This window comes from Leopardus geoffroyi, chromosome B1 (assembly GCF_018350155.1).
Source record: "Leopardus geoffroyi isolate Oge1 chromosome B1, O.geoffroyi_Oge1_pat1.0, whole genome shotgun sequence".
Classification (NCBI taxonomy): Eukaryota; Metazoa; Chordata; class Mammalia; order Carnivora; family Felidae; genus Leopardus; species Leopardus geoffroyi.
The window spans coordinates 31,980,586-32,000,630 of record NC_059327.1 but is presented as its reverse complement, the minus strand read 5'-3'; positions in this window follow the sequence as shown (position 1 = coordinate 32,000,630).

The window sequence follows — 20,045 nt, the reverse complement described above, 5'->3', positions numbered from 1 at the left end:
GACAGCAAGAAGAAATAAAATGTAATCAGTAAGGAAGAAATAAAACTTCCACTATTTGCAGATGACATGATACTATAAATAGAAAACCTGAAAGATTCCCCCCAAAAACCTGCTAGAACTGAAATTAAAGAAGACACAAAGAAATGGAAGGACATTCCATGCTCCTGAATTGGAAGAACAAATATTGTTATGATGTCTACACTACCCAAAGCAATCAACATATTGAATGCAATCTCTATTAAATATCAACAGCATTTTTTCACAGAACTAGAACAAAGAATCCCAAAATTTGTATGGAACTACAAAAGACCCCAATAGCCAAAGAAATTTTGAAAAAGAAAAACAAAACTGTATGTCTCACAATTCCAGACTTCAAGTTACATAACAAAGCTGTAGTAATCTAAATAGTCTGGTGCTGGCATAAGACTACACATATAGATCAATAGAACAGAATAGAAAATACAGGAAGAAACCCTCAACTATATGGTCAACGAATCTTTGACAGAGCAGGAAAGAATATGCAATAAAAAAAAAAAGACAGTCTCTTCAACAAGTGGTTTTAGGAAAACTGGACAGTGACACGCAAAAGAAAGAAACCTTTCTCACACCGTACGCAAAACTAAATTCAAAATGGATTAAGGACTTACATGTGAGACCTGAAACCATAGAAATCCCAGAAGAAGAAAACAAGCTGTACCTTCTTTGACATCAGCTATTGCAATTTTTTCTAGCTAGGTCTCCTGAGGCAAGGGCAACAAAAGCAAAAGCTATTGGATCTACCTCAAAATAAAAATCTATGACACAGTGAAGGAAAGAATCACCAAAACTAAAAGGCAACTTACAGAATGGAGAATATATTTGCAAATGACATATCTGATGAATGGTTAGTATCTAAAATATATAAAGAATTTACACAACTCAACATCTAAGAAACAAATAATCCAACCCAAAAGTGGGCAGACATTTCTCCAAAGAAGATATACAGATGGCCAACAGACACATGAAAAGATGTTCCTCATTACTTACCATCAGGGAAATCAAAGCTGTAGGAAATATCACCTCACACCTGTTAGAATGGCTAAAATCAACAACAAAAGAAAGGACAGAGGATGGTAAGGATGTGGGGAAAAAGGAACACTCATGCATTGTTGGTGGGAATGCAAACTGGAGCATGCACTGTGGAGAACAGTATGGGGGTTTTTCGGAAAGTTAAAAATAGAACTGCCCTTCAATCCAGCAATTGCACTACTAGGTATTTACCCAAAGAATACAAAAACACGAATTCAAAGGTATACATGCATCCCTATGTTTATAGCAGCATTATTTACAATAGCCAAGATATGGAAGCAGCCCAAGTGTCCACTGATTGATGAGTGGATAATGAAGAAGTGATATATGTATATGTATATGTATATGTATATGTATATGTATATGTATATGTATATCTATATCTATATCTATATCTATATCTATCTATACATATCTGTATGTATCTATATCTATATCTATATCATCTATATCTATATAGATCTATCTATCTATAGATCTAACTGTTAATTAGGCATAAAAAAGAATGAAAATCTTGCCATTTTCAACAACATGGATGGAGCTAGAAACTATAATGCTAAGTCCAATAAGTCAGTTAGAGAAAGACAAATACCATATGATTTCATTCACATGTAGAATTTAAGAAACAAATGAACAAAAGGAGAAGAGAGAGAGAGAAATCAAGAAGTAGACTCTGAACTGTAGAGAACAAAGAGATGGTTACCAGAGAGGAGGTGGGTGAGGGATTAAGGAGCGCACTTGTTGTGATGAGCACCAAGTGATATATGGAAGTGTTGGATCACTGATTGTACACCTGGAACTAATATAACACTGTATGTTAACTTGAATTAAAACAAAAACTTAAAAAGGAAAAGAAAGAATGAAATATTTAAAAAAAGAAAACAGTTCCATAGTATGGAAGAAAATATAGAATATTAGGAATGAATTTAATGAATAAGGTATAAGACCTCCTTACTGATAATTAAAAAAAAAAAACTACAGGGGTGCCTGGGTGGCGCAGTCGGTTAAGCGTCCGACTTCAGCCAGGTCACGATCTTGCGGTCCGTGAGTTCGAGCCCCGCGTCAGGCTCTGGGCTGATGGCTCAGAGCCTGGAGCCTGTTTCCGATTCTGTGTCTCCCTCTCTCTCTGCCCCTCCCCCGTTCATGCTCTGTCTCTCTCTGTCCCAAAAATAAATAAACGTTGAAAAAAAAAAAAACTACAGAGAAAAACAAAAAGAAACCTAAATGAATAGAGAGGTGTACTATGCACTGGAAGATTAAATTTTATGATATGGAAGATTCAATTTTGTTCAGATTTCAACTCTTTCCTAAGTGATCTATAGATTCAGCACAATTCCAGTAAAGTTGCAATAGTATTTTTACATAGAAATGGAAAATCTGAATCTAAAATTTTACATGGAAATGTAAAAGATCTAAAAGAGCTGAAAAAAAAAACAATGAAAAAGAAGAATATTTGAAGATTTACACTACCTGATTTTAAGCCCTACTATACAGCTACAGTAATTAAGACACTGTGTTATTGGCAGGAAGACAGATAAATAGATCAATAGAACTGAATAGAGTCCAGAAATAGGTCCACATATGTACAGATAATTGATTTCTGACAAAGCTTCCAGGTTAATTCAACAAGGAAAGGATAGTCTTCTGAACAAACTGTGCTGGGGCAGTTGGATACCCACATGAAAAAACATTGAACTTTGATCTCTACTTCCCACAGTACACAAAAAATTAATTCAAGGTAGTTCATAGACCTAAATATAAAAGTGAAACATAAAAAAACTTCTAGAAAAAAAAAGTTTTTTTGACCTTGAGACAGGCAGTATTTTACTTTCTTTTTTTTTTTTTTTTCTTGAGAGAAAGAGTGAGTGCAAGTGGAGGAGGGGTAGAGGGAGAGAGGGAATCGTAAGCAGGCTCCATGAAGCCTGAGGTAGGGGTTAATCCCACCACCCTGAGATCATGACTTGAGCAGAAATCAAGAGTCAGATGCTTAACTGACTGAGCCGCCCAGGCACCCCAGAAATGTTCTTTTAGACATAACATAGGAAGCACTAACCATGAAACAAAAAATTTATTAAAATTTAAAACTGTGTTTCACAAATGTGCTAGACTGTTTAGTAGTCAAAGTTGCATCTAACATGTCCATTCCTTTTCAATGTGACTTTATCATTTCTCATGCCCAGAAACAGAGCCTTTGTCTCAGTCTTTTGAATAAAGACTGGTCTTGTGACTTGCTTGGACCAAAAGAATGTGGCGGAAGTGATGTTTTGCAAGTTCCAGAGCCTATGTCTCAAGCTTTGCAGCTTCTGCCTTTGCTTTCTGTGTCAGTGCATGGAGGCTTCCATGTAAGGAAGTCAAGCCAGCCTACTGGAGGATAAGAAGCCACGTGGTGGAGAGCCAGAACTCCCCCGGTAGCCCGTGCCAGCTTCTATACACGTGCCTGAGGACATCTTAAGCCTTGTAGCCAGTTGACCCTCCCGCTAAATCAAGCCTCATAAACCATCCCAGACTAAACCAGAAGTGGAGGTGCTCAAACCATGGACTTGAGAAATAATAAATCATCATAGTTTTAAAACACAAAGTTTTGGGATGTTTGGTCATACAACAAAGGCTAAATGAAAGAGAAATCGGTACCTGGAGGTGGGATGCTGTGTTACAAAACCTGAAACATTGTCATTGACTTGGGGACTTAGGTGACAGATGGAGGCAGGAAGGAGGTAGAAAGAAACAGCTAGTGAAGACTGAAAGATCACAGGAAAGTTCCACTCTAGGCTGGAAAAAAAGACCTGTGTTATGTAATGGTGGAATCATTGGCAAAATTGTCATCTGTAGCAGTTTTGAAACTAGAAATGTATTTAATGAACTTGGTGTGGATAAGGAGTTTTCTCTGTACCACTTTCTCTGTTGAAAGTGTCAATTCATGTTTTAGCTACACATGGTAAGATACATGAAGAGAGAAATGAGCTAAAACAGTAATTGTTGGGTTTTCAAGAAGAAATTAAGACGTATTAGACTCAGTAATGGAAAAAAATGTAACTTGGAAATAAAACTAACTTGGAAAATAAAACTACAGTTGACCCTTGAACAATACAGGCATTGACCCTCACACAGCCAAAAATGCATGTATAACTTTTGAGTCCTTTAAAAACTCAACTGCTAATAGCTTACTGTGACTGGAAGCCTTACTGATAACATAAAGTCAATTAACACATATTTTGTATGTTGTACTGTATTATATACTGTGTTTTTATAATAAAGTAAGAGAAAAAAATGTTATTAAGAAAAGTCATAAGGGGGAGCGTCTGGGTGTCTCAGTCAGTTAAGCTTCAGACTTCGTCACCGGTCATGATCTCACGATTTGTGAGTTCAAGTCCCGTGTTGGGCTCTGTGCTAACAGCTAGGAGCCTGGAGCCTGCTTCAGATTCTGTGTCTTCTCTCTCTCTCTCTCTCTGCCCCTCTCCCATTCACTCTCTCTCTCTCAAAAATAAATAAATACTAAAAAAAAAAGGAAAAAGACAATCATAAGGAGAATACATTCACAGTACTCTACTGTATTTATCCAAAAAGTGAATTTGTTCAGGTTCAAACCTGTGTTGTTCAAGGTTCAACAGTATTTCTTATTCCCAGTCTCTCCCAGTAGAAGTTGGAAATCGCCTCTGGGTAGAAATCAAATTCAAGGTGTGGCTATAAGACAGTGTTTTTAGGAGCTCAGAACGATTTAAGACTTGTCTGGAAGACCCTCCTAAATTTGACAAAAGGCTGCTAAGAATCACGAGGGCCTGATGCCCAAAGCAGCCCCACACATGACATCTCTCCAAGTGACAGATGTAGCTTTGGGGGCATGTAAAGAATTCCAACTGAAATCCTGGAAAAGCCACCGTTTCTAAAAGGTTGTATTAGAAGACATACCACCAGCTTTCCAGACACATGTTTCTTCTACTTCCTTGCATTCATCATTTTGTCCCCTCCAAAGTGGCTTCTGCAACTTCTACTCTCTAGAAAGTGCTCTCTTAGTGGATGACAATCAGTGCCCCCTAATTGCATATTGCATGTACTTTTTATTCCTTGAACTTTTTGGAATATTTCACACTAGTGCTCCCTTCCATTTTCTTGACACTCTTCTCTCCATCTGATACTACACAGCCCTAGTTCTCCTTCGGTTTCTCCAGTTGATTCTTCTCTGATGTCTTTATGATTTTTCTTCCTCTTGCACACTAAATAAATCTAGCTTGAAGCCATCCTCCCTTCTTTCTCTATGTTTACGTCCAAGGTAGTCCTATATTAATCCCATGACTTAAACTTCATGTCCGTATGGATATTTACATCGGTATCTTCATACCCTGCCCTCATTTCAGAACTATAGACCTTCCATTTCAACTACTTTTAAGTCAAGGTCTGTCCTTTGAAGCGCAGCTCACTTAGGACAAGGTCTGAACTTTGCCATAGTGCCATGCACAGGGTCTGACACACAGTGGGTGTAATGATTTAATGGATGTTATAGGTGGCTGGGTGCTAAGTATGACAATGACCCCTAATTGGTTTTTTTTTTTATTTGCGTTACTGCATAGATGACCAAATCTATATCAAACACTCTAACCTGGAACTTAAATGCTCCACAATCTGGGCTCTACTTAGCTTCCCAAAATGATCTCAGATCTTTCCCTTTTACCAAACATCTGCTTTTCATCTCCTGGGCATGCGTCAGACAGTCTCACCTCCTGAGCCACTCCTTCCATCTGGAATGCACTCCTTCTCCAACCTTCCAATCACAGTCCTATGCATTCTTTAAGACTCAACTCAAATAGCATTTTATGCAATTAGAATAGTTTCTCCAATTACCCCAAGCAGAAAGACTTGTACCTCCAAGGACATATCAATCTTGTTATATGTACTGATCTTATAACATTCCTTCTTACTCGTGCTGTAGCCATTCGCATATATGTTTTATTACACCTACGAGACTTAAAGCTTTAAGAGGTAGGGATTGTGTTTCACTTATATTTTTAATCCTTCCAAGTACCTAGCCCATCATGTGACATGTAATAAATGCTTACCAAATAATTATAAAGTGGAAGAAGAGAATAGAGATGAATGAATAATCGAAGGCAAGAAGGAATGAATGGATGAAGCACTTGAGAATCATTGTTCCCCAGTTGCTTTTACATACATACCCTTCAGCAAGTTCTTAATAACTGCACTGAATGTGCCAACATTGAATGAACCATGTGTTCAAGAAAAAATAAGAGACCAAGAAATCAGCTTGTTGGAAGAACTATCAAAGTTTGGGCTAATTGATCCATGGCTCAAAGTCTGTGGCTGTTGGTCCCACGTAGAACTCCTGTGCCAATTAGTAGAATAGACAGTAAAAATAGAAGCCAAGTGAAATGTTTATACTTCTCCAGGCTCACTATATATAAATTATTAATGCTTCCTGATACTACATTTTTCCTGAATATATTTAAATGTGAATACATTGATGGAAGCAGAAAATCCATTTATATTTCGATTGCTCCAATGTAACTTATCAACCTAACATGTATATTTCTGATTACCAAATAAATGCTTTCATTTTAGAAAACTTGCAAAGTGCAGAGAAGCACAAAAAGGAAATTATGTGAATGAAAAACAAGCTTTTTCTTGTGGTATAAATCAGTTAATATATTGGAATAAATTATTTTAGGATTTTTTTTTATCTGAGTATGGAATAATTACATCTTCTAATTTGCTTTCTTTCTCTTAGTGTACTTAGAATATTTTCTGCTATTAAACATTCTTAATAAAATGGTTGTTACATGTTCCATAATATCCACATATCATGTAGCCAATTTTTTTTATTATGGGACATTTTATTATGGGACAATTACACATAAGTAACTGTGATAAACATCCTGTACTCAAAGCTTTAGCACTTCTCTTATTATAATTATAATAAATTCTAGTTGTGGAATTACTGGTTCAAAGAGTGTGCACAGTCTTACGGTTTTACACACATATTGCCAGGAGATTGTGTTTGTTTTGCTTTGTTTTTATGAAATTTACACTCTCATTGACACTGTGTGAAATTTTCTATTTCCCATACCCCTTCACCAGTTTTATAGGTCATTGCTGTTTAATTTACATTTATCTCAGAACTTGTTTGTTAAGTTCCTTCCCATCTTATAAAAACTCTGTTTCTTCTTTTGCTCTTTAATGGTTTATGTCATTTGTCCTTTTTTATACTGATGTTTATAAGCGTTATTTACATATTAAAGACATTAATCTTTTGCCATATATCATAATTGTAATTTCCCAGTTTCTGTATGCTTGTGAACTTCATTTATGTTGATTTTTTATATATATAGAATGCTTTCATTTTTATGGTGTCTGACATACCATTTTTTTTCCTTTATAAATTCTACCTTTACATGTATATAGACTGATGTGCGTTAGCTCTTTCTTGTATTTCACTTTTAATATCTTAACTTTTCAGTCAACCCATAGTTTGTACCGAAGATGGTGTGAGATAGGATTATGACTTTATTTTCCCCTCAAATAATTAGTTAAGCCTCCTAGTACTATTATTAAATAATTCCTTTATTTGAACAATTTAAACATCACTCTTATCATATATTAAATTCTTACACATATCATTCTCTGCTCCAGATTTTCCATTTTGTTTCATTTATCTGTTTATCTCTTCTGAGAGGACACATTTCATTATGTTAGAATTATAAGGTGTATAAATATTTACTAAAGTAATTCCACCTTTATTATTCTTCTTTTTAGAAGATTTGTTGGCTCTTCTCATCTATTTATTTTTCCAGATAAACTTTTAAAATGATTTACTCAAGTTCCAAAAAAGTCCTTTTAGGATTTGACTGAAAATTCATTAAGATTCATAAATTAAATAATGATGAACTGACAACTTGCAAAATCTTATGTACCCATCCAGAAACCTGATTCTATTCCAACTGTTCTTTAGTCAATTAACTTTTCTTATGTATAAAGCAATTTCCTTTTTTAATTTATGTCTAGGAGTCTCATTTTGTTATCGTTGCTATCATGGATAGAATCTTAATTCATTATGTTTCTAACAGAGTATTGCTGGCGTGTTGTACATTTATTTTGTAACTGTCCAATTCAGTGAACTCTCCTGTAAGACCTGAGGACCTTACTTACTTCTACAAAATTCTTTTTTTATTAAGTTTTTATTTTAATGCTAGTATAGTTAACATACAGTATTATGTTAGTTTCAGGTGTACTATATAGAGATTCAACAATTCCGTAAATTACTCAGTGCTCATCAAGATAAGTCTACTCTTTAATCCTCTATTCCACCCATCCCCCAACTACCTTCCCTCTGATATGTTTCTTTTAAATGAGTACCCTCAGTTAAAGTTATTTTTTTTTTCAACAAGAACACTTTTACTTGAAAGCATACTTCAGAATACATGCTTTTGCTGTTGTTGTTGTTGTTGTGGTGGTGATGGTGGTGGTGGTGGTGGTGTTTAGAGACTGAGAGAAAGAGCATGAGTGGGGGAGAGGGGCAGAGGGAAAGAGAGAATCTCAAGCAGGCTCCACGAACAGCGCAGAGCCCAATGCAGGGCTCAATCCCACTACCTGAGATCATGACCAGAGCTGAAATCAAGAGTCAGACACTTAAACAGAGCCACCCAGGCACCCCCAGAACACATGATTCTAAAAGTTATATATAAAATATTTCATCCAAGAAAAATAGAGTATACATTTTCTTTAAGTACACACAGAAAAATCCCCTGGTTAAATCACATAAAAAGTGATTTAACAAATACCACAAAGTTAAGAAAACTAAAATTTCCCACCACAATGGTACAAAACTAAAGATCAACAATAAAAAAGCTGAAAGACGTACAATCTAAATATTACATATTCAGTATGTAAATATTAAACAATACACTATTGCACAAGCAGTGGACCAAATAAGAAAGCAAACAGCAAATCAAAATGTCTCAAAACAAAAGAAAAATAAAACACAATATCCCAAAACCTATGAAATACAGCAAAGGCAGATGTTAAACAGAAATTTATGATATAAATGCTTGTATTCAGAAAAAAGTTCAAATAGACTTAACGTTACATCACAAGGAACTAGAGAAAGAAGAAACTTAGCTGAAATTTAGTAGAGGAAGGAAATACAAAGAAAAATTAGAAATAAATAAAATAGAGACCAGAATAAACAATATCATAACATTGAAAATAATGACCAATTAAAAAAAAATTAGCAATGCTTTAACTGTGTTAACTAAGAAAAAAAAACTCAAAAACCAAAATGAGAAATAGAAGAGAAAACAATACAAAAGATAACCACAGAAATATTGTGTGATAACAAATTACTATAAACAATTACATACTAACAAATGATAACTTAGGAAAAAAAGATAATTAATTCCTTAAAAAGCACAAGTTACCAAGATTGAATCATGAACCTTGAATCCAAGAAGTAGGAAATCTTTTTAGACCAGTAACAAGAATGAAAGTTGAATTAAGAATCAAAAATCTCCCAGCATAGAAAAGTCCAAGACCGTATGATTTCGTTGGCAAATTCTACCAAACATTTAAAGAATAATTATTAATGACAGTCTTCATCAAAATCTTACAACTAATGGACTAGAGGAAACACATTCAAAATCATTCTAGGAGGACAGTGCTACCCTGATACCAAAGCAGGATAAAAACAATACAACAACAAAAAAAGTCTAGTTTGTCTGATATAGATAAGTATTGCTACTCCACCTTTGTTTTGACATCCATTTGTGTGATAAATGTTTCTCCACGCCTTCACTTCCTATCTACAGTCTAAAATGAATCTCTTGTAGGCAGAATATAGGTGAGTCTTGGATTTTTTACCCATTCTGACACCCTCTGTCTTTTGATTGGAGGATTTAGCCCATTTACATTCAAAGTATTTGATAGACATGTATGTGTTGCCATTTTATTGTTTTGTCATTGTGTCTGGAGATTTTCTCTGATCCTTTCTTATTCTTGTCACTTTTGGTCTTTCCTTTGCCCTCAAAGAGTCCTCTTTAATATTTCTTGCAGGGCTGCTTTAGTGGTCACCAACGCTTTTAGTTTTTTTTGTCTGGGGAAACTCTTTATCTCTCCTTTATTCTGAATGACAGCCTTGCTGGATAGAGTACTCTTGGCTGCAAATTTTTCCCATTCAGCACTTTGAATAAATCATGCCACTCCCTTTTGGCTTGCCAAGTTTCTCTTGAGAAATCTCCAGCTAGTCTTTTGGGTGTTCCCTTGCAAGTTAAGGATAAGTTAAGGATTTCTTTTGTCTTCGTGCTTTTAAGATTGTTTTCCTTTATCACTATATTTTGCAAATTTAATTATACTATGTCTTGGTTGGCCTCCTTTTGTTGATTTTGATGGGAATTCTCTGTGCCTCCAGGATCTGGATGTCTGTTTCCTTTTCCAGGTTAAGAAAGTTTTCTGCCATTATTTCTTAAAATAAATTTTCTGCTCCTTTTTCCCTCCTTTCTTCTGGGACTCCCATAATACAAATGTTATTGCCTTTGATGGAGTCACTGAGTTACCTACGTCTATTGTCATGTTCCATAACTGTTTCTCTTTTGTTCAGCTTCATTACTGTCCATTATTTCATCTACTAGGTCACTAATTCATTCCTCTGGTTTTTCTAGCCTGCTGTTGATTGCATCAAGCCTGTTTCCAATCTCATTTATTGGATCTTCACCTCTGATTCGTTGGTAACTGTTTTATCTCTGTGGTAAAGGTCCCACTGATGCCTTCTATTCTTTTCTCCAGCCCAGTGAGTATCTTTATGATTTTTTCTATAAATTCTCCATCAGGCATGTTACTCATACCTGTTTCACTTAGATCTTTGGCTTATTTTGTCCTTTCATTTGGGATAAATTCCTCCATGTTGGAATTTTAAATCTCTGCCTTTTTCTGTATGTGTTAGAAAAGCCAGATCGTGTAGTGCCCAGGGTGTGGCACTTCAGGGAGTGTCTCCAGTGTGTGCTGCATGCATTCTGCTATTGTGTTTTGGCTGCTCTATCCTTCAGGCCAGTTCTCTATAGAGGCTCTCCTTGACTGCTGTGGGCACTGTTTGGTCCCTGGCTTGAATGTGGTAAGTTTTAACCAGGGGTCTTCTGGTCTGCTTGTAAAATGAGACCTGCCATCACCTCTACCAGAATTGAGGACCTGCAGAACTCTCTGGTCAGGAAATGTGGTGTAGACAGTGGTTTGTGTTGATCTTCTGGAGGAGAAGGCCGGCCACACTGAGACCGAGGCAAGCTTGCCTGAGAAGAGCAGTCCCACCAGAGCACAGAGGGGTGGGGTTTGGTGTAAGCAAGTTAGGCAGCCAGTGTCCATGCTGGGCTGCTTCCTTCAGGTGCCTCTGTGCTTATGCTGAGGGATGGGGAAGGGAAATGGTGCTAGCCAGCTCCTTTGTTCCTGGAGCAGCAGTCTCCATGAATGCTGCCTCTCAGGGAAGCATTCCTAGAACAGTGAATGGTGTCTCCCCTATATGCCCCAGGCATTCTTCAGATGCTGTTTCCATGTTGACTGCCCCCAGGTTGTTTGCCTGCCTTCTTTCCAGGAGCAGTGCAGTGACCTCCTGGCTCTATCCCAGCCAAGCCCACTGACCTTTAAAACTCCAGTCTTTAGCCCTGCTGGTTGAAAGAACTCACAAAATTCATCCCCTCTGTTTTTCCCAGCCAATGGCTTTGGGGTAATGTTCTCCTTGTGCATTCTCCTATGTGCTTTACTCTCTACCTTTCTCTGGGACCACAGCTCACTCCCCTCTGCAGCACCCATGGTCTCTTTCTCCCTTAAATTGTGTTTCCACACTTCTTACCTTCTTTGATGTGGCCTCTTCTCTCCCTTTAGTTGTGGAGTTTATTCTGTCAGGCTTCAGGCTGATTTCTGGGGTATCCAGGATGATTTGATAGTTATCTAGCTGTGTTTATGGGAGAAGATGAGTTTAGGGTCCTCCTACTCCACCATCATCTTGGATTCTTTCAAGAGACTGTGATCTCAAATTCTTAAGTATATCATCTACAAATATTTATCTATTGGTTTTGCCATCCTTTTATTTTTTTGATTTGTGGGAGTCTTATTTTTATCCTAGATATTAATCTTTCATTGGATTTGTTGTCACTCAGCAATTAACTATATGCACGGTATACTTCATTTAACAGAATTCTTTCATTATGATGCCAAGTCATCAAAATTTCATCTTAAAGTTTGTGTTTTGGGGGTCCCAATTAAGACACTCTTTCCTACCCGTAGGTAAGATCTACTTCAACATTTATTAACTTTACAGTTTCATATTTTACATTTTGATTATTAACCCACTTAAAATACATTTTTGCAAATAGTATAGCGTAGAATTCCTCTATTTTGTGAACCAGTTTTCTAACATCATTGGTTAAATAGTCCATCCTTTTGATATAATAGGTGGTGTGTCACCTCATTGATAAATCAAAAACACATATTCAGGAGTATAACTTTGAGTTCTTTATTTTCTGCTACTTGCCATGTTCATATCTGATAGGGTAAATTCCCTCAATACTCTTTTTTATTTTTTTCAAAATTGATTTAGCTATTCAAGAACTTTAATTCTTCCATATAGATTTTTAGATAAGTCTGTTGAGTTTCTGGAAAAAAAAAAAAAAAAGTCCTGTTGGAATTTTAATTGGCCTTGCATCGAATATATAGACTGATTTTGTCAGATTAAAATCTTTATACCATGAGATTCTATCTTATCCATGACTATGGTAAGTCTTTCTATTTTATTCAAATCTTCCATTGTATCCTAAGAGTTGCAAAATTTTCTCTGTAAAAGTTGTGTACATTCCAGGTACTTCTTAAAATTTGTTGTTATTGTGAATGATACTTTACTTTCTAATTTATTTTTGAACTGGTTATTGCTATTATCAAGGAATACTGCAAAAGTCCATCTGAGCTCTTTCTTTTTTTTCAATTATTTTTTTAACGTTTATTTAGTTTTGAGAGAGAGACAGAGTGTGAGTGGGCTAGGGGCAGAGAGAGAAGGAGGCACAGAATCCAAAGCAGGCTTCAGGCTCCGAGCTATCAGCACATAACCTGATGCAGAGCTGGAACCCACAAACCTCAAGATCGTGACCTGAGCCTGAAGTCCGATGCTTAACCAACTGAGACACCCAGGTGCCCCCCACCTCCCTCTGGGGCTGAGCTCTTTCATTAGTTCCAAGAGCAACTATTAGGTTTTCAGTATAGATGATCATATAATCAGAAAATAATGATAGTTTTGATTTTTCCCTTCTTAACCTTCAACCTTTTACATTTAATACTATATTAAGCGTAGTAGTGATGGAGAAAATGGTTATATTACTTCTGATCTTAAAATAATTATGTTCCTAAGATTCGCCATTGAGCCTGATATTTGCTTTACAGTTTTAGCATAAAATCTTTATCAAGTTGAGGAAATTCCCTTTTATTCTCAATTCTTATGAAGTTTTTTTTTAAATCATAAATATTTTAATTTAATCTTATAAAGTACTTTCTCTGCATCTACTTTTAACATGGTGAATTATATTCTTCTTAGGATAAACTCTTTGGATCAAGATGCACACTCTTGGGTTTAGTTACTTAGTATTTTCTTTAGAATATGTGTTCATAGGTAAAATTGTTTGTAATTTTTTTTCTTTACCTATACCATGCTCTCTTTTGTTGGTTTCATCTCGAATTTAAATATGGATTCCAATGGATATGTGGTAAATCTAATATGGTAAAAATTCATATTATATTTACATTATGCTATCTTCCTTAACTTATTTTTTTTCTGCTAGAATGTTTTCTGTAAGAGTTTTTCCAAAAAGGTATTTGTAGCAAACATTTTTATGCATAAAAATATCTTGATTACACACTCATATTTAAATGATGATTTCTGTGGACATAAAATTCTAGGCTTTAAAATAATTTCTTTTGGGGTGCCTGGGTGGCTCAATCAGTGAAGCATCCGACTCTTGATTTCAGCGCAGGTCATGACCTCATGGTTTGTAGTTTGAGCCCCACATTGGGCTTTACACATGGAACCTGCTTGGAATTCTCTCTCTCTTCTCTCTCTGCCCCCCACTCACCTCACACTTATGAGTGTGCTTTCTCTCTCTCTCTCTCTCTCTTTCTCAAAAGAAATAAACTTAGGAAAAATTTAAAATCATTTCTTTCAACATTTTGAAAATATTTCCCCATTGACATATGCCTCTGGTGCTACAGTTAAGAAATCTGATATTGGGCACATGGGTGGCTCAGCTGGTTAAGCATCCAACTCTAGATTTCAGCTCAGGTCATGATCTCGAGGTTTGTGACTGCAGGCCCCACATCGAGCTCCATGCTGGCAGTGTAGAGCCTGCTTGGGATTCTTTCTCTCACTCTCTCTCTGCCCCTCCCCATCTCTCTCTCTCTCTCTCTCTCTCTCTCTCTCTCAAGTAAATAAATTTAAAAAAAAAAGAAGCCTGATGTCAAACTGTTTCTTGTTCCTCTGTCGGTGATTCGCTCCTTTTTCTGGAAGCTTTTGGAAATATTTCTTTGGTTTTGATGCTTTAAAATTTTATAATTTAATGCGTAGATACTTAGTGTAGGATGCTTTTATGTTTACTCTGGATGTCTTTGTAATTTGAAGGTTGTATTTTTTAAAATATGGAAAATTCACAATTGTTTATTTCCTCTTAATGGTTTATTTTCCTTTTCTTGTGGTGTTTTTAAAAATTTTATTTATCGATTTTGAGAGAGAGAGAGAGAGAGAGGGAGAGAGAAAGTGCCCACACATGAGCAGGGGAGGCGGAGAGAGAGAGGGAGAGAATAATCCCAAGCAGGCTCCAAGCTGTCAGTGCAGAGCCCAACTCAGAGCTTGATCTCATAAACCATGAGGCCATGACCTGCGCCAAAACCAAGAGTCAGACGTTTAATTGATGGAGCCACCCGAGCACCCCTCTTTTGGCATTTTAAAGTATATTTTATGTATATTTTTTTGTTTTCTTAACACATTCCTTGTGTCTTTTGGGAGAATTCTTTAATATGATCCTAAAAGGATTACATGTTGCCTTTCAAGCTATCAACTGAATTTTATCCATTTTGTTTTTCATACATAATATGTCCAGATAAGTTTTATTTATGACTTCTACCTCCTTCAGTGTTGAACATGTCCTTCTGTTATGCTCCTCTTTCATGTTTTGAACACCAGCCCCCTTATCTCATTGATAGTAATACATTTACTTTTAATTTTTTTTTTTCAACGTTTATTTATTTTTGGGACAGAGAGAGACAGAGCATGAACGGGGGAGGGGCAGAGAGAGAGGGAGACACAGAATCGGAAACAGGCTCCAGGCTCTGAGCCATCAGCCCAGAGCCCGACGTGGGGCTCGAACTCACGGACTGCGAGATCGTGACCTGGCTGAAGTCGGACGCTTAACCGCCTGTGCCACCCAGGCGCCCCTACATTTACTTTTAAATTCTTGCTCTATCTGTTCTACCACTTTGTCTTTTCCTGGTTTAACTTGTTTGGGTTGCATTCCTTCTTATAAAAGTTGTGAAGATGCCTTGTGATTGTATCTAAAACCCTTGCAGTCTCCTGGAGGTTTTGTTTCCACCACCTTGGTTCATGATTAAGGCTCGGGTGCCCCTCCCGATGAGAAAATGCTTAGGCTCTGTTATCTCTGTATTTGCCCTGGTTCAGACTCTTCAAGAGCTGTAATCATCTAGCTCTTGAAAAGTGGATAGGTATTGGGGTAAGAACACTCAACAACAAGCCCTAGTTGTATTTGTTTTTGTTTTCCAGTTTTCTTGAAGTATAATTAACAAATAAAAATTGCATATATTTAAGGGGTACAATGTGGTGTTTTGATATACCTAAACAGTATGAAATGATTACCTACCACAACCAAATTAATTAACACATCCATCACTTCACATAGTAAGAGTTTGGGGGGGGGGTGTGGTGGTGAGAACACTTAATGATCAACTCTCTTAGCAATTTAATGGATAGTGCTCAGACCTAGAAAAGAAGGAAATCCCTTGTGACAACATGGATGAAACTGGGGGACATTATGCTTAGTGAAATGAGCCAGACACAGAAAGACAGTGATCCCTTATGTGTGAGATCTACACAAGTTGAGCCCATAAAAGCAGAGAATAGAATGGTGGTTGGCAGGGGCTAGGGGGTTGGGGAAATGGGGGTGGTGTTGGTCACAGGGTACAAAGTTTCAGGGTACAAAGGTTCAGGGTACAAAGTTTTATGCAAGATAAATAAGTTCTGGAGCTCTAATATACAACAAGCCCTAGTTTTTAACCATACTCCATTCCAGGCAGGTTGACAACTAGCTTGATTTTAATCCCACCCCTCATTGCTAGGGCTCCTACACTGCTTCTGCTGCTGTACTCATTGTTATGTGTGATGTCCTATATGATGTTCTGCCTTGCGGAAGTGAAGAGACTAACCCTGGAGGGGAAAAAAAGCCACACTGAGAAAACTTTCCCTAGTCCAATCTGTGGTACTCAGTTCTCTTTTCATGTTAACTGCCTATATTCCTACACTACCAGGACCCTAATCACATAACTGGAGCTTCTAGCCGTTTTTGTTTTGTTTTTTTGTTTTGTTTTGCTTTGTTTTACATTAACTATGAATCATTGATCTCCTCCTAGATTCTATTGCATATGTTGCACATGTATTCATAAGAGGAAGCCAGCAATTCTTGCTAGGGCTGTTATCCTGTCCATTGCAAATTTTGTGTTTTATATCCAGCATCTTGCTGAATCCCTGTGAATTAGTTTGTAGAGCAGATATTCTGTGTAGAAAATGGTATTTTCTAGAAATAATGTCAGTGATGCATCTTCCATGGCAATTATTAAACTTCTATTTTTTTCATGTCTTGTTGTATTTGCTAGTATCTCTAGGACACTATTAACAGTAGAACTGATATTGAGAATCATTATCTTGCTCTTGACTTTAACAAGAATAATATTTGCTTTAGGTTTTGAATAGCTGTCCTTTATCAGCATAAGAAAGTTTCCTTGTATTCTCTGTTTAAAAACCCGTTTTTGTTTTTATTTCAAATTAAGAATGCTTTTGAATTTTGTCAAATATGTTTTCATTTACTGTGATGATTATATGGCTTTCCTTGTTTTTTTATTATTTTTTTAACGTTTATTTATTTTTGAGAGAGAGAGAGAGAGAGGCAGATTGCAAGTGGGGGAAGGGCAGAGAGAGAGGGAGACACAGAATCTGAAGCAGGCTCCAGGCTCTGAACTCTCAGCACAGAGCCCAATGCGGGGCTCAAACCCACGAACTGTGAGATCATGACCTGAGCCGAAGTCGGCGCTTAACCGACTGAGCCACCCAGGTGCCTCTCCTTGTTTTTTTTTTTTTCCTCCCTTCTTTTCTTCTTGTAGTTTATTCTTTTTCTCTCTCTCGCTTTTCATTTAATCTATTAATTCATATGGTAGGATTAATATTAATGTGGATTTTCTGATATTGAAACTTCTTTGCATTATCAAAATAATATATATTTGGATTTGATTTGCTACTAGTTCAAAATTTTTGCATTTATGTTCCTAAATGAGATTATGTTATATTTTTCTGGTTTTATTTTGTTCAGTTTGTGTCAATTTTGTATCTAACCTTTAAAATGAGTTGGATAACTTTCCCCCAACTACTGAAACTATTTATGTAAGATATGGAATAGCTATTCCGTGAAACTCTAGAAAAATTAATCCATAAAACCATTTTATTGGTAATTTTTTTTTATGTGTGGGGAGAAAAATTTTACCAATCAAATAACTCTCAAGGATATTGACAGGTTTTTAATTTTTTCTTGAGATAATTTTGAGAATTTAGATTTTTCTAGATAATTACCCATTTCTCTAAGTTTCAAAAATTTATTGGCATAAAATTGCTTATAATGGTCTTATGATCTTTTTAAAAACATCTCTATTATACATATAGTTATGGTCCTTTACACATTACTAATTTTTATTTATGACTTTCTTTCAACCATTATATATTCCCTTCCCTTCACTCTAACCCTTTCTGGTTTGGAAATTATAATTTTTATTTTTAGTCTTTTAGTAGTAAAGTACATATTCTCTCTCTCTCTCTCTCTCTCTCTCTCTTTTTAATGAAAACTGTATAGTAATCCTTGGCCAGAAGTTCTTCAGATTGCTAGAATTATCCGTTAGCACAACTCTCCCACCATCTTCTTTGTTATTGCTGTCTGCAGCTTTAGGTTTGCTTTAAAAAATATACTAAAATGAATGACATTAGGTTAAAATATTTTATTAAATCTATAAGCATACCTTATGAGCTTCTGGGCTCACCACTGTTTCTAACAACGCTCCTTTTTGCTAGGGTCACTGGTCACGTTTTAGTGGTGCCTTCAGTGTGGGTTGGAAGATGAAAAGCAATTTTAGTTTCTATATGTCTAGAAAAGTCTTATTTCATCTTTGCTTTTAAATGACAACTTACAAGGGTATTGAATAAGACAAACTATTTGTTTGCCTCAGCCTTTGTTTCTTAGCATCTGTTGTTCCTGGTGAGTGGTTTGCTGTCAGTCTAATTATAAATCCTTTGTAGGTAATGTGTCATTTTTCCCTGGCGGCTTTTTACTCTTTTTCCCCCCTCCCTTTGGACCTCTGGTTACAGATTTGGAGTGATCATAATCCATGGTTCATGAACACTAAGTACTATCTATCTATATCTATCTACCGTCTATTTATTGTAATTTATCTATCTCTATATGTCTCTCTATACATTTATATCAGTACATTAATATTTATATAGAAATAGAGATATATATTGATATAGACATATAGTACTTAATATCTACTATTTAACGAACCCTTAAGAAAAATTAAACTACTACCAAAAACATACATCTTTTAATGGGTTCTTTTCCTCTGCCATCTTTCTATCATCTTCCCTTCCAGAAGTAATCTCTAGCATGAATTTTGTGTTTATCTTTTCTTTGTTTTAAGAAATGTTTTATCATCTATGTACCTATAATCTATCATCTATCTATCTATCTATCTATCATCTATCTATCTATCTATTATCTATCTATGTATCTATCTATGTATCTATGTGTCTATCTATGTATCTATCATCTATCATCCATCATCTATCTATGCCTCTATACTACATTATTTGATCTAGCTTGATTTTGGACTTTCTAAAAAAAAGTGTCTTACCTTATAGTTCCCTGGGACTTGCTTTTTTTCACACAATGTATTAAGATTCGTCCAGGTCATTACATGTGGCTGTAGTTCTTTCATTTTCTCTGCTGTGAAATTTCCATTGCGTGAATTTACACAATTTAACTTTTTCCTGTTAATTGACACTTAGGGCATTTCCCATTTTTCTCTGTATGGGTAGTGCTGTTATGATATTTTTGTACATGTCTCTTGAGACACATATACTAACGTTTTTCTTGGACATATATTTAGGAGTGGAATTGTTGAGTTCTGAGGTAAAAGGGTGTCCAATTTTACATTATAATGCCAAACGGATTTTTAAAATAATTGTATCAATTTACACCCCCAAAACTTACACCTGGGGATGAAATTGACACATATTCTTGCCAAAACTCAATATGGTCAGATTTCTTTAATTTTTACAAATCTAATCAGTAAGAAAATGGCATCTTGTTTTGTCTTAATTAGAATTTCCTTGATGACCAATGGAGTTGGACATCTCTTCACTTTTTTATTGGCCATATGATTTCCTCTTCCTCTTCCTTTCCTCTCCTGCAGAATTCAGATAATGTTTTTTGTTGTTGTGGTTCTTAACTGAGTTGTTTGTTTCTCTATTATTGACTTGCAGAAATTTTAAAAGATAGTCTCAATTTGAATATTTTTGTTTATATGAGTGTTTTCTACCAATTTCTAGTTTGAATTTCACTTTTTAAATTTTTTTAGAAGTTTTAGTGATGTTAGTGTAGTTGAATCTACCAATATTTTCTTCT